This window comes from Leptopilina boulardi, unplaced genomic scaffold (genome assembly GCF_019393585.1).
Source record: "Leptopilina boulardi isolate dan_hultmark-lab unplaced genomic scaffold, ZJU_Lbou_2.1 LbouV2_155, whole genome shotgun sequence".
Taxonomy (NCBI): domain Eukaryota; kingdom Metazoa; phylum Arthropoda; class Insecta; order Hymenoptera; family Figitidae; genus Leptopilina; species Leptopilina boulardi.
This window is the reverse complement of record NW_026137702.1, coordinates 94,699-116,126: the sequence shown is the minus strand read 5'-3', so window position 1 is coordinate 116,126 and position 21,428 is coordinate 94,699. Positions and strand designations below refer to the sequence as shown.

The 21,428-nt window shown below is 30.6% G+C and overlaps 1 long non-coding RNA gene across 1 annotated transcript in view; it reads left to right on the top strand.

The window, feature by feature from the left end:
* The window catches only part of LOC127276874 (uncharacterized), a 72,483-nt gene that overhangs the window by 32,703 nt on the left and 18,352 nt on the right, over positions 1-21,428 (top strand). The window lies entirely within an intron of this gene.

The following is a 21,428-nucleotide window of genomic DNA, read 5'->3' as shown; positions in this document are numbered from 1 at the left end:
TTTCTTTTTTATTAAATAACTTTTATTAGCAAGTATTGCAAAAACTATAAAACTACGATAAAAATGTTTTATATATTTCCTTAATACTTGCCAGAATTATTTTTAAAAAATTTTCTATACGTGCAAAACGATATTTGATGGCTAATATGAATCTTTTGGTGATAACCGCATAATAATATGGGTATAGAAAAACTATAGCGTAGGTTTAGGTATAAACGTCACGTCATGTAAGATTTTTTGACGCCTGACATCTCACCTAACATGTATACACCTCTCTTGGGAAAGGTATTCTAGGATGTGCAACTGAAACTGACTGTATCAGAAATGCTACTTTTTCTTCATTGAATATGACGTTGACCTGACCCCCCGTCACATTAAGCATTTGCTGTCTATTCGAATTCTTTATAAATTGAATAGCCGCGCATATATATATACCTCTAATATATCGCGCACTCTCTAAAAAGGGAAACAATAAATTTATTATTAATCCTCTTCAACTGCGAAGGTCAAAAATCTTTTCAATTTTGGTACTATTTTTTATGGGTTTAAGAATATGTTCCGTAACTTTCCTACTTTCCACTTTGTACCTTGGAGTTTCCACTTTTTACATCCCACTATATCCATATTTCCAATTTCTATACTTCATTTCCTACTTTCTACACTACTTCCTACTTCTCAATTTACAGTTTTCTACTTTATATCTTCCACATCCTATTTCTACTTTGAACTTTTCTATCTCCTATTTCCCACTTTCCACATCCCATTTTCCACTTTCCAACTTTATGCCTACGATTTTCCATTTTATTTTTCAATTTTCACCTTTGCAGTTTTTACATCTCACTATCCATTTTCCCACTTTCTATACTTCATTTTCCACATTCTACATCACTTCCTACTTTCGAATTTTCATTTTCCCACTTTCTACTTCCTACATCAGTTTCCACTTTAAACTCTGTACCTCCCATTTTCCACTTTTCATATCCCATTATTTACTTTTCCACTTTCTACTTTCCAATTTTATATCCCACTATCCACTTTTTATTTCCTATTTTCCATTTTACTTCCCAATTTTCACCTTTGCAGTTTTTACATCTCACTATCCATTTTCCCACTTTCTATACTTCATTTTCCACTTTCTACATCACTTCCTACTTTCGAATTTTCATTTTCCCTCTTTCTACTTCCATCACAGTTTCCATTTTAAACTCTGTACCAGTCCCATTTTCCACTTTTATATCCCATTATTTACTTTTCCACTTTCTACTTTCCAATTTTATATCCCACTATCCACTTTTTATTTCCTATTTTCCATTTTACTTCCCAATTTTCACCTTTGCAGTTTTTACATCTCACTATCCATTTTCCCACTTTCTATACTTCATTTTCCACTTTCTACATCACTTCCTACCTTCGAATTTTCATTTTCCCTCTTTCTACTTCCATCACAGTTTCCATTTTAAACTCTGTACCAGTCCCATTTTCCACTTTTATATCCCATTATTTACTTTTCCACTTTCTACTTTCCAATTTTATATCCCACTATCCACTTTTTATTTCCTATTTTCCATTTTACTTCCCAATTTTCACCTTTGCAGTTTTTACATCTCACTATCCATTTTCCACTTTTCGTATCCCATTATTTACTTTCCCACTTTCTACTTTCTAATTTTATATCCTAGTATCCACTTTCTATTTCCTATTTTCCATTTGACTATCCAATTTCTACTTTTCTACTTTGTTCCTCCCAAAGTGGAAGGTAGAAAGTGGCAAATTGGAAAGTGGGATGTAATCGGAAAGTAGAAAGTAAATAGTGGGATATGGAAAGTGGGAAATGTGATGTACAAAGTTTAAAGTAGAAACAGGACATGGGAGATAAAAAGTGGGAAAATGAAAATTAGGAAGTAGAAAGTGTGAAAATTGATAGCGGGATGAGAAAATGTGGAACTGGAAGGTACAAAGTGTAAAGTGGAAACTGGGAAGTAAAAAAATTGGAATGTGGAACTTGAAATGAGGGGTACGTAGAAAGTGGAAAATAAAGTAGAAAATGGAATGTAGAAAGCGGCAAAGTGGATAGTGGAATTTGAAAAGTGGGAAATCGGTGGTACAAAATGGGAATATGGAAAGTGGATTGTGAAATGGAAAGTGGAAGATATGTACAATGTAGAATGTAGAAAATGTAGAAATGTATGGAAATATACAAATGCAAACTAATAGAAAAAAATTTTAATTTTAATTTCTTCAACGGAAGAAAATTTTAATTTTTTCTTAATCTTAATTTTAATCAAATAAAGCGTATATATAGGAAGAAAATTTTTTTTGGACGCGATTTTGAATCGAAAACTACTGTTTTATCATATATAATATATATAAAAATTACGAGCATATATAAATATGAAATAGTAGTAGTACAATGAGAAATACGCACCTTATTTGTAAGAATCATATATATGCAGAGGTTGTCGTAAATATGAATTATTACTCTTTCATAATCTACTTCACTAATGCTGACAATTCAAAGAATAATAAAATAGGATTATTGTGCAATTATTCACCCACATTATTAGTCACAATTTCAAGTGACCGATTCGAAAATAAACTGTGCATAATCTACTACTATGACGTTTATTCTAAATTTAGAAAACTCATTGTCTCTCTTATATATTTTATTATATATATGCATTTAATTTTTCTTTTTATATTATAATATTAAAAATTTACTATTAAAATTGAATTTTGAATTAATTTACAATTGTATAATGTAAAATGAAAATTAGGAGAATTCTTTATCGATTGAAACTGGTCAAATCTGTTTTACCGATTAATGATAATGTACATTCAACTGTTTTATCATTAATTGGTAAAACAGATTTAACTGTTATATATTCTATTATATAAATAAATATAAAAATATATAAATTACAACATATTATAAATTATATAAAATATTAATTATATATAATTATAAATATATATTTTATGTATATATATATATATATATATATATATATATATAAAGGAGTGGGTATATCTTAGAAAAATGATACAAAATGTTGTGTATAGCAGATATTTGCAGGTCAGAGTAGGTTACAACCCCCGTTGTTCTTTCTCAACTTGGAAGCTGCGGCTGCCAAATCTCAGGTCCGTCACTGCCTTTGTGATTGATATATCCTCCCTCTTTTTCTTATCTACACAATTCGCGTTCATGAAAGAGAAAAGTATTTAGTGTGGGCAAGCTTTGTCTTCAGAGATAAAACGCTAAATCTCAAGACATGTTTTCGAGAGATGATAAATTTATTTCTCATATATATATATATATATATATATATATATATATATATATATATATATATATATATATATATATTTCCTTCGAAAAAAGAAACTAGGTTTATATTTTCTTTATTTCATATATAAATAATATATAAATTATTTTCTCCATATGATACATAAAATTCAATATTAAATTAATTTTTCCTAGCAAATTTTTTTATTTAAAAATTTTTAAGATTATTTCCTTAAGAGCATTACTCAAAAAAAATTTTAGGACATTTTTTTTTCCTGTTATAATATAATAATAATTTAAAACATTGTTTCAACACAATTATAAAGAGATAATAATATATACTATTCTCTCGCGCATTCTTGATAGAGACAATGTGGACTTTTCTTTTTCCACCCTATAATTTCACTTTCAGCGCCCCCCCCCCCTTTTTGAAAGAATCTGAAATTCTTTAAAACCATCTCACTCCGCAAACATTGAGCAAAACTATTACAATTCCTTGCGTTTTCGAAGGACAATTTGGGGGTGGGTTTTTCTCTCTGCCCCTTCTCTCCTTTTGCCGCACCGAATTTCCTTCAACGCCTTTGGGGCCGGCAGCTCTCCCGTCAAGAGAGATTTATAGTAACTCGAATTCCTCGACTACTAGTCGACATGGTGGGGGTTGAAGTAAAGAGTGAAGAACAGGGGTGCTATTGGGGTGCGGGTTTTTCGGGGGTGTAAGAGGAAAGGGGAGGGGGGTTGAACTCGTCACTCCAACGTGACGGCCACAGAACCCGTTTTCTGCACTCCATTGCTTGGTGTTTCAAACACACAGAGGGGCTTTTCGTCGCGTCTTTCTACCGCAGCCATCTAAACCCTTTTCTTCACCCCCCCCCCACCTTCCCTTACATACAAATATAGAAATCCTTAACCCTTCTATATAATGCGAACGAATTTGCTATACCTATATATTATACGCCTGGTTTACTGACAGCCGTAAATACGCAAATTACGTGTGTGTTATACACTCGTCATTACAAAATGAAGATTTATAAATAATTACTGTATGTATAGTAATTTTTAATAGATAACTGTATAAATATTGAAAATCATCAAAATGTGATAAAATAGTAGCAGAAAACAAGTTCTGATCTCGACTAAGTATCTACAGTCGATAACTGTTTGGTCGGTAAAACAGATTGGTTGGTAAATTAACTTCAATGTTCGATCGGTAAAATAGTTTTTTCTAAATAAATTTCTAGTAAACTCCTACCTTGTCGACTGCTGATAAAGTAGAAATCTGAATTACCGATCCAGCAGTTATCGACTGTAGATACTTAGCCGAGATTAGAAACTGTCGCAGAACATTATACTAATAATTACTAATTTAATAAACTTAACTATAATAACCCTAATTATTTCTAGTGTTTTTTTTTAAGCGCAATAAAATTTGTTTTATTTTAAACGATTAATAAAATATCCAAAAGATCCTGATATTATTCAGTAAATATAATAATTATATTTATTTAATTTTAGTAAAATTATTAAAATTCTCCAATGTAGAAAAGAAAATAAAAATGACACAATCTTGTTAAACACATGATAAATTTAATTCAAGAATGAATTATCGATCTATATATATATAATTATATATATATATATACCTGACGGGAGAATTAAGACTTGAAAATTAATTATTTTTACTGAGCAAAAAGCCATTAAAAGAAAGTAGAGGTATATAGTTGACGTGACTTTTGCTCTCTCGTGTCGTGTCTAAAATTCGTACGATTTTTCGAATATCGCTTTTAGCACGTAAAGAAACTCGGTCGGGGTGCGAATTTCATCAAACGTATATAAAAGTTTGAATTGAAGTAGAAAAAGAACTTTGTTTTCTTTGCCATAGATTTAAAGATAGCGCGCTCTATGTAAGAATTTCAAGTGGTATTATTATCTCTTTTAGATATTTAATTATATATATATATATATATTCACTAATAACTTTTCTCTCAATCAAAAAATTTGTTTAATTCAAATCAGTATTTATTTGATTTAAATAAATATTTATTTGATCTAATTAAACATTTGTTTTAATTAGAATAATAAATTAATTAATTTTTCAAATGACGAAAGAATTTGATTGATCCAAGTAAATTTTTGGTTGATTTAACCAAAAGTTTGGTTAACTATATATAGCAATAATTTATTTGTTTTTTTTTTTAACCAAAATTTGTTTGAAACAAATTTTTTTCAGATTGAATGAAATAAAAAGAAATAGTATAAAAAATTAAATAAAAAAGAGAAAAAATAGTTAGATGAAAAAAAATATTAAATTTGAAAATTTATTTTGAAATTTTTTTTATATATATTTTTATATATATTTTTATATATATTTTATACATATTTATATGTTTATATATATATAAACATCATAGAGAAATAATTACAGTTTTTAAAGTTTTTAAAAGTATTTGAAGGAGGTTTAACTTTTTATAGAGGATTCTTATCATATTACTTAAATACATCTCGACTTCAATTTGTATGCGTATATATATATATATATATATATATATATATGTATTTGGTATACACATGGATACGTTGAAAAGGTGGAGAACAGAATTTACGAGATAGCTACCCCACTTCACCCTTTATCCTTCCCTCTCTGTCGACCTTCAACAGGTGGTCGTTTTGCTCAACTTCTGTATTGTAATTTATAATTTAATTGATTTATGACCCTTGCGATATCAGGTCATCGAAAAAAAATTTACAATTCTCATTGTGCCTTCTTAACTTCCTGTATGGTTTTTCTTATCCCGTGTAAACTCCATGAATTAGTAAAAAAAAAAAAAAAAAAAAAAATAACTAATTTGTTAGCAAAAAAAAAAAAATCTTTTAGGTTATGTTAAAATAACTAATGCTAACTAATTCAATTATTTTTTCACAGAAAATTATAAGTTATTAAAATAAGCGTTGCAGCTTATTTTAATGCCTTTTAATTTTCTCTGTTACTATTATTTCAATTATTTTTTTGCCCCACTAAAAATTAAATTACCTTTTACAAATAATTTTTAACTATAATTCAGAATTAAAAAGTAGTATTGAATCTAATATTTATAATCAAAAATGTTTCTTTGAAAAATTTTTCTAAAAGAAGAAAAATTCAAAGAATTTTGAAAAGTCAAACCTGCTTTTCAGGTAACGGTTTGAAAATTACTTTTTTTTTCATGTACAATATATAATAGGCAAATGAGAAAAATCCGCTCCATTTTTGACGTAACGAATTCCTCTGAATGATTTAAAAAGGGTCGACCTTGGAGTTTAACAAAAAGGAAAAGTTATAGTCTGGTCAGTATAACTGATGCAAATATCTTTCAGTCCCGAGTATATTTTCCTATATAGAACGACCCTGTCGCAAATTTCGTGTAAAAGGGTTCCTTTGCTCGTAAATCAGTCTCTGGCAGCCTGGCACCACTTCCGTCAAAGTGTGTTACAAACTGAATATATATATATATATATATATATATATATATATATATATATATATATATATATAGTTTGCTTTTTCCCACTTTGCGCATGAATTATGCTCTTTGAACTTTTCAAATAAGCCTCTCTTTCTCTAACGCAAGTTAAAGGGGTTTTCGCAATTTTATATTTATTCAAGCTTTCACAATTTCCTGTTTTCCAAAGTTGCGCACAATTGTCTCATAATGTATACACACAGAGAAATACAAATGAATGCCGATTTAAAATTTACAATCATGTCATTAGGACTCAAATCATTACAAGTGGAATGGTTATATTAGCGTTATAAACATAATAAAGGGATATATTCACAATAGGAGGGGGGGGGGGGTTGAAAATAGTTATGAATGCAATTTTCAATTGTCAAGGGAAATTAACGTGTCTTGAAACCCTTTTTTTGACGCTTTCTCGTTCCGCTATTATTTCTTTTATTGCCATTACAAAAATTGCGGATATTTTCACATTTCAAAAGTGATGCAAGAAATAAATAGAAAATTTTTCAAAATTAACAATTTGAAAATATTATTTTTATTATTTTATTAATAATATAACTAAAACAATCGAATGAAAGTATGTAAACTCGCTTTTTGTGAGATAAAAAAAAAAAGAATACTTATATTTATTTCGATTTTGAATCATCAAACTTTAGGTTCACTAAAAATCTGCCAACTATTTTAATTTACCTAGGAAATTAAATTATTTACAATAGCCCAATTCATTATGATTAGAATTGGAAAATTAAATTAATAACTCGAATTTCAGCAGTGAAATACGCTTGGAAGGGGAAAGGTCTTTTGCGCGCGCAGCTGTTAAGTAGAATACTCGCTATCCCCACTCCTTAAATTCTGAGCGCGCAGCGATAAATGGATAGCTCGCTATCCCCACTACGTAAATTCTGCGCGCGCAGCACTATTCCCAAATTTTTTTATAGTCAAAGAATATAATTAGCTTCATTATTCCCCTTTATATTAATTCCATCTCTTAATATAATATAATATTTTAATAAAAAATAAGGGACATTTTTCAATTCTATTGTCTTAAAAAAAAAAATATATATATAGTCGAGAGGGAAATACAAAATACGGAAATGCACATATCCTCTATATCCAACGGTGATTCAGTGTTTGAATGTTCCATGTCGAGCTAACAGTATCTCTAATGTCCAGTTTTGTAGAAAAGCAGAATCGATTGATCGGGTAAAACTTGACGATATTGAAAATTTGCATATACGCGACTATCGTCGTCTCTTTTTTCCCCTTTGTTGTGTGTTGCCTCCCACGTATGTGGCGAGGCTGTCACTCACAGTATATCTCTTGGACTCTTCGGCCTTCACTCACCCAGTACAATAAGAAAGGCTCTCCCCTCACCCCCCCTCTCTCTCTCTCTTTTTCTTCTTGATTTCAGAACCTCCCTGCAGCGCGTTTACTACACCCTGTCTTTCTACTGACTTTTCAACATTCCTGCATATACTTATATTATATCAACCTTGTGTTTACGCATTTTTATATATAACGTAATGCCGGCGCGGTCACTATTTTTTTTTTTTTTGCTCCCTAAATAATTTTAAAGATGGAAATAAAAAAAAAAAAAATCTTTTGAGAGTAATTCTATTTTAACTATTTGAAAATAAATAAAAAATTTAATTTTAATGAATATTTGCAAAAAAAAAAAAACGATTTTGACGGGAAAATAATTTGAATAATAACAAGTAAATTGTTCACTAATGTTGAATATTGGCAAATCTTGAGAGAGAATAAAATCTCTGCGAGGAGGAGAAGAATCTTAATGGACCTCTTTTATGAAGGTCGCGAGTGATACTATATATACATATATATGCTATTTGGCATTTCTTCGATGAAAGCATATTTAGAATGGACTATTAATTTATAAATTTTTGCGAGGGTTTATTTATCTCTTGATAGATTCTTTTAGAATTTAAATAATTTTCTTTCCCGCAAAAATAAATAAAATGCAAATTTTATTAAAATAGAATATTTTTCAAAAAGAATTGAACTAACTTCATTACATTACGAGAGGTATTAAGGGTCTTTCTGGTTTAGAATTTCAAAAAAATCGATTTTTTTTTTTTTGCTTAAAAATGTTCCATGGTATCATAGAATTAATGTCCCAAAACTTTTTTTAAAAAATATGTACAAAAACAAAAGTTATAACAATATTTATGACAGTATGTTATTCAACAACAATCTACAGTTATCTTATTTACATATTTGGTGTTCCTCTTTTATTGATATTAGCTTGAAACATGTTACTCGAGGGTTTTTGGGGTCGCTGATTACGAATTTGATGTCAGTTTTTGAAAATACAAAATGGCGGATCCAATATAGCGGACGAAAAAATAAAAATTCAACCGGATTTGCTTAAATCTTGTTACTCGGGGTTTTTTGGGGTCGCTGATTACGAATTTGATGTCAGTTTTTGAAAAATACAAAATGGCGGATCTAATATGGCGGACAAAGATTTTTGTATTTTCAAAAACTGACGTCAAATTCGTAATCAGCGACCCCAAAAACCCCCGAGTAACAAGTTTTAAGCAAATTCGGTTGATTTTTTATTTTTTCGTCCGCCATATTGGATCCGCCATTTTGAATTTTCCAAAACGGACATCAAATTCGTAATCAGCGACCCTAAAAACAGCGGGATACGAAGTTCTGTTGTAATAAAAAGTTGATTGATATTCATGACTCAATGAACTATGTTATAAAAACTTTGAACGCGTTTTTCTCGAAAACTCATTTTTCAAACTGGTACAGAGCTTTTCTCGAAATCTACCGAACCGATTTTGAAATCCCAAAAATTTTTCGATTCTTTATTTAAAAAACTGGGGCCGAAACCTCTAAAAACTCATATTTCTACCCCCTGTGTTTTTATATGGAGGTAAATTGACCCAAAAACACGGCGTTTTTGTGAGTTTTTGAGAAAAATGTACATAAAAAATAAAAAAAACCTTTAAAAAAAATCGTTTTTGAGGTTTAGGCCCCAGAATAAATCCTTATGAAGAGATTCCCGTTTGGAACTTGAATTTATGTATTACAGGTTGCCCGGAAACTAACGTACCAAAAAAAAGGTATCTTTTGGAAGACGCCACCTACAGCTATGAAATTGAACTAAATACACTCAAACATATTTTTTAAATTTTCTCTACGTGTTTAATTGTACTAATGTTTTAGTACCTTTCTCGCAGTTTTAATTGAGAGAAAGATTATTTCGTATAAAATGGAAATGATTGGATAAATGAATATGAATACTTATGGTAAAAATAAACGTTTAATTATATGTATTCTTTACAACGTCTCATCTGGAACTGAGTAATTTTTTTTAACACTTTTGGACAGAGCCTTTGTATCGAAGGTTCGAATGAGTAGGGATAAACTAAACAAAATTTGGTACACGTGCATTCGGCGAAGTCCCTTATCTTATTTAGTAAAACGAAACTTATAAACTGAACAACGTTCAACGTATATGATATAGTTTAAATCTCTTATATATATATATTTCGATATAATATAATTTTAAATTTAATGAACTGACGTTAGATGAAAATTACATTAATAATAGTAAAAATATATTGATAAATAGTAATAATAATAATAATTCATGAAATTACTATATACATGCTTAAACAAAAAGTATAAAATAATAATTCATCGAATTATTATATTCATGCTTAAACATACTCCGCCCGTTGAGAGTTAACGATCAACATTCACTCAACATCTTTCTCTTGTATTGGCAATACAGCAATTTTAGTAACTGGTCTTTTTAACAAATTATTCGAAAATCTCAAAGTTACACATCTAACCACACCATCCTTTCCAGGATGTAGTTCATGTATTCTGGCTAAAGGCCATTGCATACAAGGAACATTATCTTCTTTTACAATTACAAGCATGTCCTTTTTTAAATTTTCACGATTTTCACACCACTTTTTGCGAATATTGAGTTCATTTAAATATTCGACGTTCCACCTTTTCCAAAAGTCTTGACGTATTTTAGAAATCAATTGCCATGTACATAAACGATTTGAAGGTACAGGTGTAAAATCAGGTTCAGGTAAACTTGTCAATGAGTCACCTATCAGAAAATGTCCCGGTGTTAATGCTGATAGATCATTTATGTCTGTAGAAAGAGGAGTTAATGGTCTCGAATTTAAAACAGATTCTATTTCGACTGCAAGTGTATAAAATTCTTCAAATGTAAATAAAGAATTTGCAGCCACTCTTTTAAGATGATGTTTAAATGATTTTACTCCAGCCTCCCACAATCCACCAAAATGAGGAGATGAAGGAGGAATAAAATGAAATTCAATATTTCGTTGACTTGTATAATCGCAAATATCATTTTCGAAATTTTCTGATTTGACGAGAACATATATATCATTCAATTCATTTCTTGCACCTTGAAAATTTGTACCATTATCACAGTAAATAGAATGTGGTTTTCCGCGTCGAGCAATAAAACGTCTTAAAGCTCCCAAAAATCCTTTCGTGCTCAAATTACCAACTAATTCGATATGAATTGCTTTGGAAGACATGCAAACAAAAACACATATGTATGATTTAATAGTATTTCGATTTCGATATTTTCGTTCTTTTATCATAAAGGGACTGCAATAATCTATGCCTACTTTATGAAATACTCTAACTTTAGTTACACGTGCTTCTGGTAAATTAGCCATTTTATAATCGGTTAATTTCGGTTTAGCTCGAAAACAAGGAATGCATTTGCGTATTATCTTTTTAACTTGATTTCTTCCGTTTAGAGGCCAATATTTTTGACGTATAGCATATAGAGTTGTTTGTTGGCCTCCATGATAGGAAGTAATATGAAAATGTGAAATTATTAATTCACTTAAACAATTTGATTGTGGTAATATTATTGGATGCTGTTGATCAAATGGAATATCAGCATTATTCAAACGTCCACCAACGCGTAATAAACCGTCTTCGCTAATAAAAGGATCTAAATTGTGAAATTTCCCTTGCTTGTTTAAAGGTTTGTTTTGTCTTAATTTTTTAATTTCATTTTGAAAACAGAAATTTTGTGCTAACCGAAGCAAAACTATTTCGGCATGATTTAATTCTGTTGTCGTTAATGGACCTTTGTATTGTCGATACTTAGGTAAAAAACGAAAACAGAAAGCGATAACTCTTTTTAATTTTATAAATGAAGAGAATTTTTCGAATATATTAGTTTCAAAATTAACCTTTAAACAAGTTAATTGTTTAGTTTCTGGTAAAACGTCATTACGCGTTTCAAATTCAAATTTTGGCCAAAATTTCTCATTTTGAATTAACCACGAAGGACCTTGAAACCATATATAGTTGTTAATAAATTTATTTGGTAATTGACCTCGCGATAGTTGATCAGCGGGATTGCTTTTCGATGGAACATGTCGCCATTGGTTTATTTCCGTTTTGGATTGAATTTCAGAAACTCTATTTGAAACGAATGTTTTTAAAGAATTTGAATTTGCACGTAACCAATGTAACACGATTTCTGAGTCTGTCCAAAGAATAGATTTTTCGATATTGAAATTAAGTGAATCAATAACCTTTTGATACAAATTAGTTAATAAAACCGCGCCGCAAAGCTCTAATCGTGGTATAGTACTAGTTTTTAAAGGAGCTACACGTGATTTTGAACATAAAAGAACACATTGTGTTTTACCCTTATCGTTTTCACTTCGAACATATATACAAGCTCCATAACCTTTCATACTAGCATCACAAAATCCATGTAATTGTATTGATTGAATATCATTATTAATTAAAACGTATCTAGGAATTTGAATTGTTTTAAGAACTTCGAGTTGAGTGCAAAAATTTATCCAATTATGATAAATTGCAGAAGGTATCGATTCATCCCATGTAACTTTAGATTGCCAAAGCTCTTGCATAATTAATTTTGCATATAATATAACTGGACCCAAAAAACCGAGAGGATCAAATAATTTTGCGATTTCAGATAAAATAGTTCTTTTTGTTGTTATGATGCTAGTCTCAGGTAATTTAATGCGATATAAAAATATGTCATCAATGGCCTTCCAATATACACCAAGTGTTTTTACCATGTAATCTTTGTTTATCTTAAATTCGTCGTCGATGCTTTTTTCGTTCACACCATCGAGAATAGAAGGTTCATTGGAAGCCCACTGACGCATATTAAGTTGTGCTTTACTTAAGAGTTGAGTCATTTGATTGTATATTTCTCGAGCTTGTTTACACGTCTTTGCACCAGTGAGTAGATTGTCAACGTATAAATCATTTTTTAAAATCTTTGCTGCTAAAGGAAAGTTTTGTCCCTCGTCTTCGATTAATTGATGTAAACATCTAATAGCTAAAAATGCTGCTGGAGCAAAACCGAAAGTTACAGTATTTAACTGATATTCTTGAACTTGTTGTTTTTCATACCACAAAATTTTTTGAAATTTTCTGTCTTCTTCACGAATGAAAAATTGTCGATACATTTTCTCAATATCCGCTATAAGTACGTATTTATAAACTCGAAAGCGCATTAATAATGAGAAAAGATCATTTTGAATAGTGGGACCGACCATTAAAGTGTCATTTAATGAAATTCCTTTTGAACCTTTCGCCGAGGCATTGAAAACAACACGTAATTTTGTAGTGCTACTCGAATCTTTTAAAACACCATGATGAGGTAAATAAAAGCCCTCTGTATTCTGTGATGATTCTAATTTTGTCATATGTTTCAAATCTAAATATTCTTGAATTACCGCTGAATATTCAATTTTAAACTCGTTATTATTTTCAAATCTTTTTTGTAGGCCGTTTAATCTTTTCAAAGCAGTTTGTTTAGATTCTCCGATTTCATGGGGTGATACTTTAAACGGCAATGCCACCACATATTGGCCATCTTTGTTACGCGACACGTGTTTTTTAAAATGTTCTTCGCATTCGATTTCTTCTTGAGAAAAAGCAGACTGAGTTGGCAATTCTTCGACGGTCCAAAATTTTTCAATTGTTGTTTGTAAATCAGTTAACATGCATTTAGTTGATTTAATCTTTTGCGTATTTTTGCAAATATCTAAACCACCGCCAATTATCCAACCCAATCTAGTTTTTTGCAAGTAAAGATCATTACTATTTTCTGATAAGTTTATAGAACCAATTGAGAATAAAGATAAAGTAGGACCGGCTCCAATAAGCATATCAATTTTATCTGGTTTATGGAAATTCGGATCAGCCAATAAAATATTTTGAGGAATTTTAAGTTGTTCTCTTTTTACAGTTTGACTCGGAACTAAATCAGTTATGTTTGGTACAACGAGGAAATTGAGGGTTCGTTTATATTCGTTATAACAAGATTTGAAAGTAATTTTTAACATGCTATTCACTGTAGTACTTAAATTGTTTAACGCTCCCACAGAAAAACAACATTTAGTTGTTGAAAGTTTCAATTTATTCAATAAATCGCGTGTAATGAAATTAGCAGTAGCACACGTGTCTAATAGAATACGAGCTTTTATTTTTTGATTCTTATAATCAAATACGTCAACCAGTGCACTTGTCATTAACTGAAACGATGATACCGATACTAAAGAATTCAAAGAAATTTTAGATTCATTTGTTAATTGTCATGCTTCTTTAACTTCACTTTGACTTTCATCCAGTGACTTTGTAAAATGCAATAAAGTGTTGTGTCGATTATTACATTTTTTGCAAGTGCCAAATTTACAATCTTTTGATTTATGGTTACGTAAACAATTGATACATAAATTAGCACCTTTTACAGCTTTGAAACGTTCATTAACTGTTAAGCTTAAAAATTTGCTACATTTAAACAATGGATGTGAATCAGTACAAAGTATGCATTGTTTCGAAGCTGACGTGACAAGAACTTGTTTTTTGAATGTTGTTTTACGTTTTTTATTGGGAACCGAATCTTTATCATTTGTATCTGTGTTAATTTTACGTTTTGAAATACGCGCAGCAGTTCTGTAAAGAAAATCAGTCATATCTTCCAAGCTAGGAAATTCCCCATTTTTGACACTTTCATCCCATTTTTCTAAGGTTAATTTGTGAAGCTTTTCTTCTATGATAGCAACTACTATTTCATGATTCACGTTAACCCCGAGTGAAGCTAGGGATTGAAGATGTTGTTGGGATTCATCGGCAAGAGTGATCAAGCCTTGAGAAGATTCCTTATCTTGCGATGGTAAACGTAACAACAAATTTAAATGACGAGAAATTAATGTACGTTTATCTTCGTATGATTTTTGCAAAAGCTTCCACGCGCGATCATAATTTTCTTCGGTGATTGAAAAAACTTGAATTTTACGTAAAGCTTCGTCTTTAAGAATCGATTTTAAATATTGTAATTTTTCAACATTTGTAATGTCATCGCGTTTGTGTATCATAGTAATAAAAGTGTCTTTGAAAGATAACCATTCTTCCACTTTTCCACTGAAAGTTGGAAGAACTGCTTGAGGAAGTTTCAATCTCTTATAATTGCTTGATACATTAGAGAGACGTTCATTTTCAGAATTTGAATTTACTTCGTGATTGTTGGTTTGATCTTTTTGCAAAACAATTGAAATTTGATTTTGAGCTAAAGACATTATTTTAAAAAATGAATTTTGTAACGTTTTTTTATCAAGAGTATGATTTGTTTCAATATCGATCAATTGTATTTCATTATACAAATCATCAATATTTGAAAAGCACGAAAATACTGAATTATATCGTAATTGTAATTCAGCAATTTGAGCAGGGTCATTTGAATTGAATTGTGCAAGAAATTCTTCGAACGAATTTAAATGTTCTTTAATTGTAGTGACTTTTTGTGAAAGTACACTTATGCGATCAAAATCCTCCATTTTTAAATAATTGTGAATGAATCTATTAAAATTTTGACATAAATGATCAACAGATTAAAGTTGTAAAAATCGTATAAATAACACACATTTGTTGAGACATTTCCGTAAATCAAGACTCAATGAATTGACATACCTGATATGACCTGAGATTACCAATGATGTTGAAGATAAGGTGTTTTAAACGCATTGCCTTTTTTCGTTTGTGATGTAAATTGTAGAGTTAAGGTGTTTTAAACGCATTGCCCTTTTGTTTGTGATGTAAAATTGAGGTGTTTTACACGCATTGCCTCATTAAAAAATTGATGCAGTTATTGAGGTGTTGAAATGCATAGCCTCAAATTTTATACGAATATCAATGTTTATAAATTCATTGAAATGTTTTTGAAGGGTGTTTTTAATGCATTGCCCTTTTGTAATAAAGACAAGATATTTATTTGAAATTTACTTGTCTCTTTAAATCGTGAAATTAATGTAGTACTACTTAAATGATTTAATGATGAATTAGACTCTTAAAAAGAGTAAATTTTTAATGAATGGAATGTTGTGTCATATTAAATTGACGTGTAAATGAACTTTGATAAAAACTGTTTCACATTTGTTTGTGTATTGCACCGAGTGTACACTCACGATGGTTCACTTATTTTGTTTGCTTAGTCTGACATTATTGATATCAGTTGTATGAACTATTTGCACAGCACTGTTTTATCTAATTATTTATGCGTTTGTTAAAAAGTTATAGTTTTTGAAAATATATCCGGCTCGAAGGACCATGTTTAATTGTACTAATGTTTTAGTACCTTTCTCGCAGTTTTAATTGAGAGAAAGATTATTTCGTATAAAATGGAAATGATTGGATAAATGAATATGAATACTTATGGTAAAAATAAACGTTTAATTATATGTATTCTTTACAACGTCTCATCTGGAACTGAGTAATTTTTTTTAACACTTTTGGACAGAGCCTTTGTATCGAAGGTTCGAATGAGTAGGGATAAACTAAACAAAATTTGGTACACGTGCATTCGGCGAAGTCCCTTATCTTATTTAGTAAAACGAAACTTATAAACTGAACAACGTTCAACGTATATGATATAGTTTAAATCTCTTATATATATATTTCGATATAATATAATTTTAAATTTAATGAACTGACGTTAGATGAAAATTACATTAATAATAGTAAAAATATATTGATAAATAGTAATAATAATAATAATTCATGAAATTACTATATACATGCTTAAACAAAAAGTATAAAATAATAATTCATCGAATTATTATATTCATGCTTAAACACTACGCAATGTGCTACAATGTCCAAAAATAGTTTTTACAATTTCTTTAATACTGTTCTTACAATAAAAGTTTTAAAACCTTCCTTTTTTGTCAATTCTAAACCAGAAAGTCCCCTTAAAAAGCGTTGCAACGATTGTCATATGGAAATAGTTGCTATGAAAAAAACTACTTTGGAAACTGTTGCTATGGTAACGATTTGTTATGGTAATAATTGTCATAATTGTCAATTGAAACAGTTGCTAAGGTAACGGTTGTTATGGTAACGTTTGCTATGAACCTATGGAAACGGTTGCCATATACGCGCAGAAGGTGGAAACTATTTCAGTTTTCTCCCAACAGATGGTGCCAAAAAAAAAACTTTTGTAACTTTTTTTTTCAAATTAAAAACTAAATTACCATTCACAAGAGATAAAAATTAGTTTATACTATATAATTGTACTATAAAATATGGAAGATGTGACGGAAATGTGAGTCTATTATTGAAGAAGTATAGGGAAACATATTCTCTCTCTAAGAGTCCCTCAAACGTCCAACAGAGAAATGTAAGTGAGTGGTGATAAACCTTCTGCACGGGGGTGAATGGCAGTCTTGTATATATAGAGGAAGAAGAAAACTAAGAAGAAGAAGAAGACCAAAGTTGAGAGCTTGGAAGATGGAAAGGAGTATTCCTTGTGTTTCGTCCGTTTGTTCGTTCGTCTATGTCCGTCTGTTCCTGGCTCCTGTCGCACACGGCCTGTCCACAAACGGAGCGGAGCAAGACTTCACCACTTTTATGTACGGAGTCTGAATAACAAATCTGTCCAATTCACATGTCGACATCAAAGAAGATAATATAAACACTACATCGATACATCGTCTACAAAACCTTAATGTTTTATTAATGCGGCCTCCATCTCGTCCCATTCCATCCAATCCTCTGTCTTTATATATATATATATATATATATATATATATATATATACCGTTCCTAACTCTATACATTGAGTTTTAGGTTCGTGTATACATCCTCTGATGCTGTGAGGAAATATTACATTATGGTCTTCATGAAACACCCTGTATTACTCATCTCATCGCAACCCCGTTGTTAACCTGTTATTATTTCTTTTGCTTGGACAACACCCTACTATATGCTGACAAAAAGTGACAGCAATGTTATTTATCGTCTTCCTTATAACATTGGAACGGATTTTCTTTTGTAATTTAAATATCGTCGGTTGGCAATATACTTGGTATTTATTAATGGGTAAGGTTATGTTCTAGTTGATATGTGATGGACATTTATTTGATTTGAGTGTTCGGAGATTAATTGATGACATGTGAGCCGGTTTATAAAGTTGCCAGAGAGTATAAGAAATAATGTTTTCAATGATTATTATTATCAAATTAAATTTTATGTCCTTATTTTAATTTTTGTTATTTATATATATATATATAATTACGATATTAATAGTACAATTTTATTAATTAACTTCTTTGTATTTATGGCTTTTCATTTGATTGAGATTGTTATCCCTACTCTGTAAATTCTGCGCGCGCAGCGGTAAGTGGAATACTCGCTATCCCTACTCTGTAAATTCTGCGTGCGCAGCGGTAAGTGGAATACTCGCTATCCCCTCTCCGCAAGTTCTGCGCGCGCAGCGGTAAGTGGAATACTCGCTATCCCCACTCCGCAAGTTCTGCGCGCGCAGCGGTAAGTGGAATACTCGCTATCCCCTCTCCGCAAGTTCTGCGCGCGCAGCGGTGAGTGAAATTCTCGCTATCCCCACTTGGAAAGATTCCCCGGAAAGTGCCCCCTGGAGAGGTTCTATCAGAATTCCGCCAGAACTTCCAACGTAATTCCGTCGGAGTTTCAAGGAATTTCCGATGGGATTCTGACGGAATTAGGACTCTAAAAATGTTGAAAAAAATTAATCGTAATTCCCTCAGAATCCCATATAGGAAATTCTTTGGAATTCCGACGGAATTACGTTGGAAGTTCCGGCGGAATTCTGATAGAACCTCCATGGGGCAGTGTTTTTTTTTACTTCTCGTCAAAGAATATCATCAGCATTGCAAATTTTTTGCTTCGCATTGTAATAATTACAATGCTTTTAATATACAACACATAATGTTTTCACAGAAAATTAAAAAGGCATTAAAATAAGCTGCAACGCTTGTTATTTTAATACAATTTTTCTTATTTTAATACCAAAATTGATTAAAATAAGCAAAATTGGATTCAAATAATAAGCGTTGCAGCTTATTTTAATGACTTTTAATTTTTTCTGTGTTAATGAAAAAGAAAAATAACGGATATTCTATTGTCGGCTGTAAAAAAAAAAACAAAGAAGAATTATATATAGGTAAATTTTAGCAGATTCGGGTTCAGATTGAACAAATTTCCGATGGAGGGTGAAAAGAAAATTATTTGGATTGAATCGACAATGCCGTTGAATCGAGAGAGAGAGAGAGGTTCTTGTGCAAAATATCAGCATCGCTATTCGCGAATGCTATATATATAATACCTCTCGCCCGCCGTCAGTCACTCAGTCAGTCATTGATACTGCGCGGTGTGATTAATGAAGAGTCAAGGTTCGAGATCATAGTGCCGAGTTGAGAAAGGGGGGCACAGAAAGAGAAAGGGGAACGAGGGGGAGAATTAAGAGAAGGGGTTTTTGACTTGGGGTCCGGAGCTTGACACAGCGAAGAATGTCGATACCATACAAAAGTAAAAAAAAAGAAATATATATATATATATATATATACTGCAAAAGAGAGAGAGAGACACGTTTGCTAGAAACCAACGAACATTAATTATATTTAATCGGCGAACAGATATTTCGCTTTAGTGAAAATTGCACTACAGTTCCATTGGCATTCTTTTTTTGGTATGCCGGGGAATGGGAATAAGACGCGGAAAGAACGCGCGTGCAAGTATTATAACAAGAAATCCTCTATGGCATTCAGAACGATGAGTTATTAAGTAGCGGCTATATATTCGAGTTGTATTAAAAAAAAAAAAAAATAAAATATTCTGGTATCGCGACCACGATAAATTCATATCAAATGCAACCATCTGCGACGTAGGTTTATTTCGAACATTCACTTTTAAAACTATATCTTAGATTTCGCTTCTCACGTTCGATATATTATTATTTTTTTTATTTTAATGTATTAGAAATAATTTTTTTTTCTATTTTTTGATTTATCGTTTTTTTATTTTTATCTATATGTTTTTTTTCGAGGCTTTTTTTTCTAAAATGATTGTTTTTTGAAATAATTTAGTTGACATTAAGTGGGAATACAGGTATAGCATATATATATATATATAAGCACGAATTTTCGAGAATTAAAATCAGCTTTTCCAGCTGTTGCCTTACATTTTTGCGTGGGCAGGTGTCGCAAGCTCACTGTCCAGAATGTATTAGAAAACCGATGATTCTAAATCCTTCTCGTGTCAACTACGATGCGATATTTATAAGTCATTTGATTTAGTACGGAAGTTTAGACAACTCGTATTTTTCAGTAACATCTTTTTTTTTCCTAAACGTCTTGAGTAAACGTCTTAATTTTTCATCTATCAGAATAATCTCCTTGGAATTTAAATAATAATAATAATAATAATAATAATAATAATAATAATAATTATATTAATAATTTCGCAAATTAGTATTCGTTTTGAGTGTCATGCGCAGTAATTTTCCAAATGACTTGCCATTGCGCAGTAGCATTTCGAGCATTTTTTTTTTTTGACTGCGCAGTTATAATAAAAGGCCTAGGACAAATCTTGATGAGATGCAAAGTCATCGTCGGTAGCTTGGACACAATTTAGATTGTAAAAGTCTCTCGCGGATAAAACGTGACTTGCGACGATGTCATCTTTTTTTGTCTCTTCATTCTCTCCTTTTAGTTTACATTTGCTTTTATATATATATATTTATATACCTGTTGGATTGGGCTATCATGCTCTCTCGACCCCCCATCACTGTCACGCGATCTTATCACCTATACGTTAAACCGACGGAAGTACTTTTTTTTCTATATATCTTATCCTCTTTTTTTGAATTTTAATTTCTCTTTTTTATTTTTTTTTTCGCTCAATTTGAGAGTTTAACTTGATTAAAAGTTGGAAAAAAAACTTGAATAAAAATTAAAAATTTATTTACATTAGCTTTTTTGGATAATTATAAATTATTTCTACCTTATTAAAAGCCAGTTTTTTCTGTCAAAATAAAAACGGAAACTAACATCAAATAGTGCCGCGCAAAACATAAAATATTTTTTTTAAGTATCTTACATTTAACATAGCTGCGCGGACAAATTGTCGATTTCATTAAGGGTTGCATCAAGGGTTCAAATCTTCATACTGTCAATTTTTTTTTTCTATACCTAAAATTTTTATTTTGAAAATAAATTAAATTTACTTTCACCAAAGAATAATTTGACAATTGGAAAAAATTCTCAATTTCTCGCGCTTCTTATTTTCTTTTTTTGCAAATCGAAGAAAAT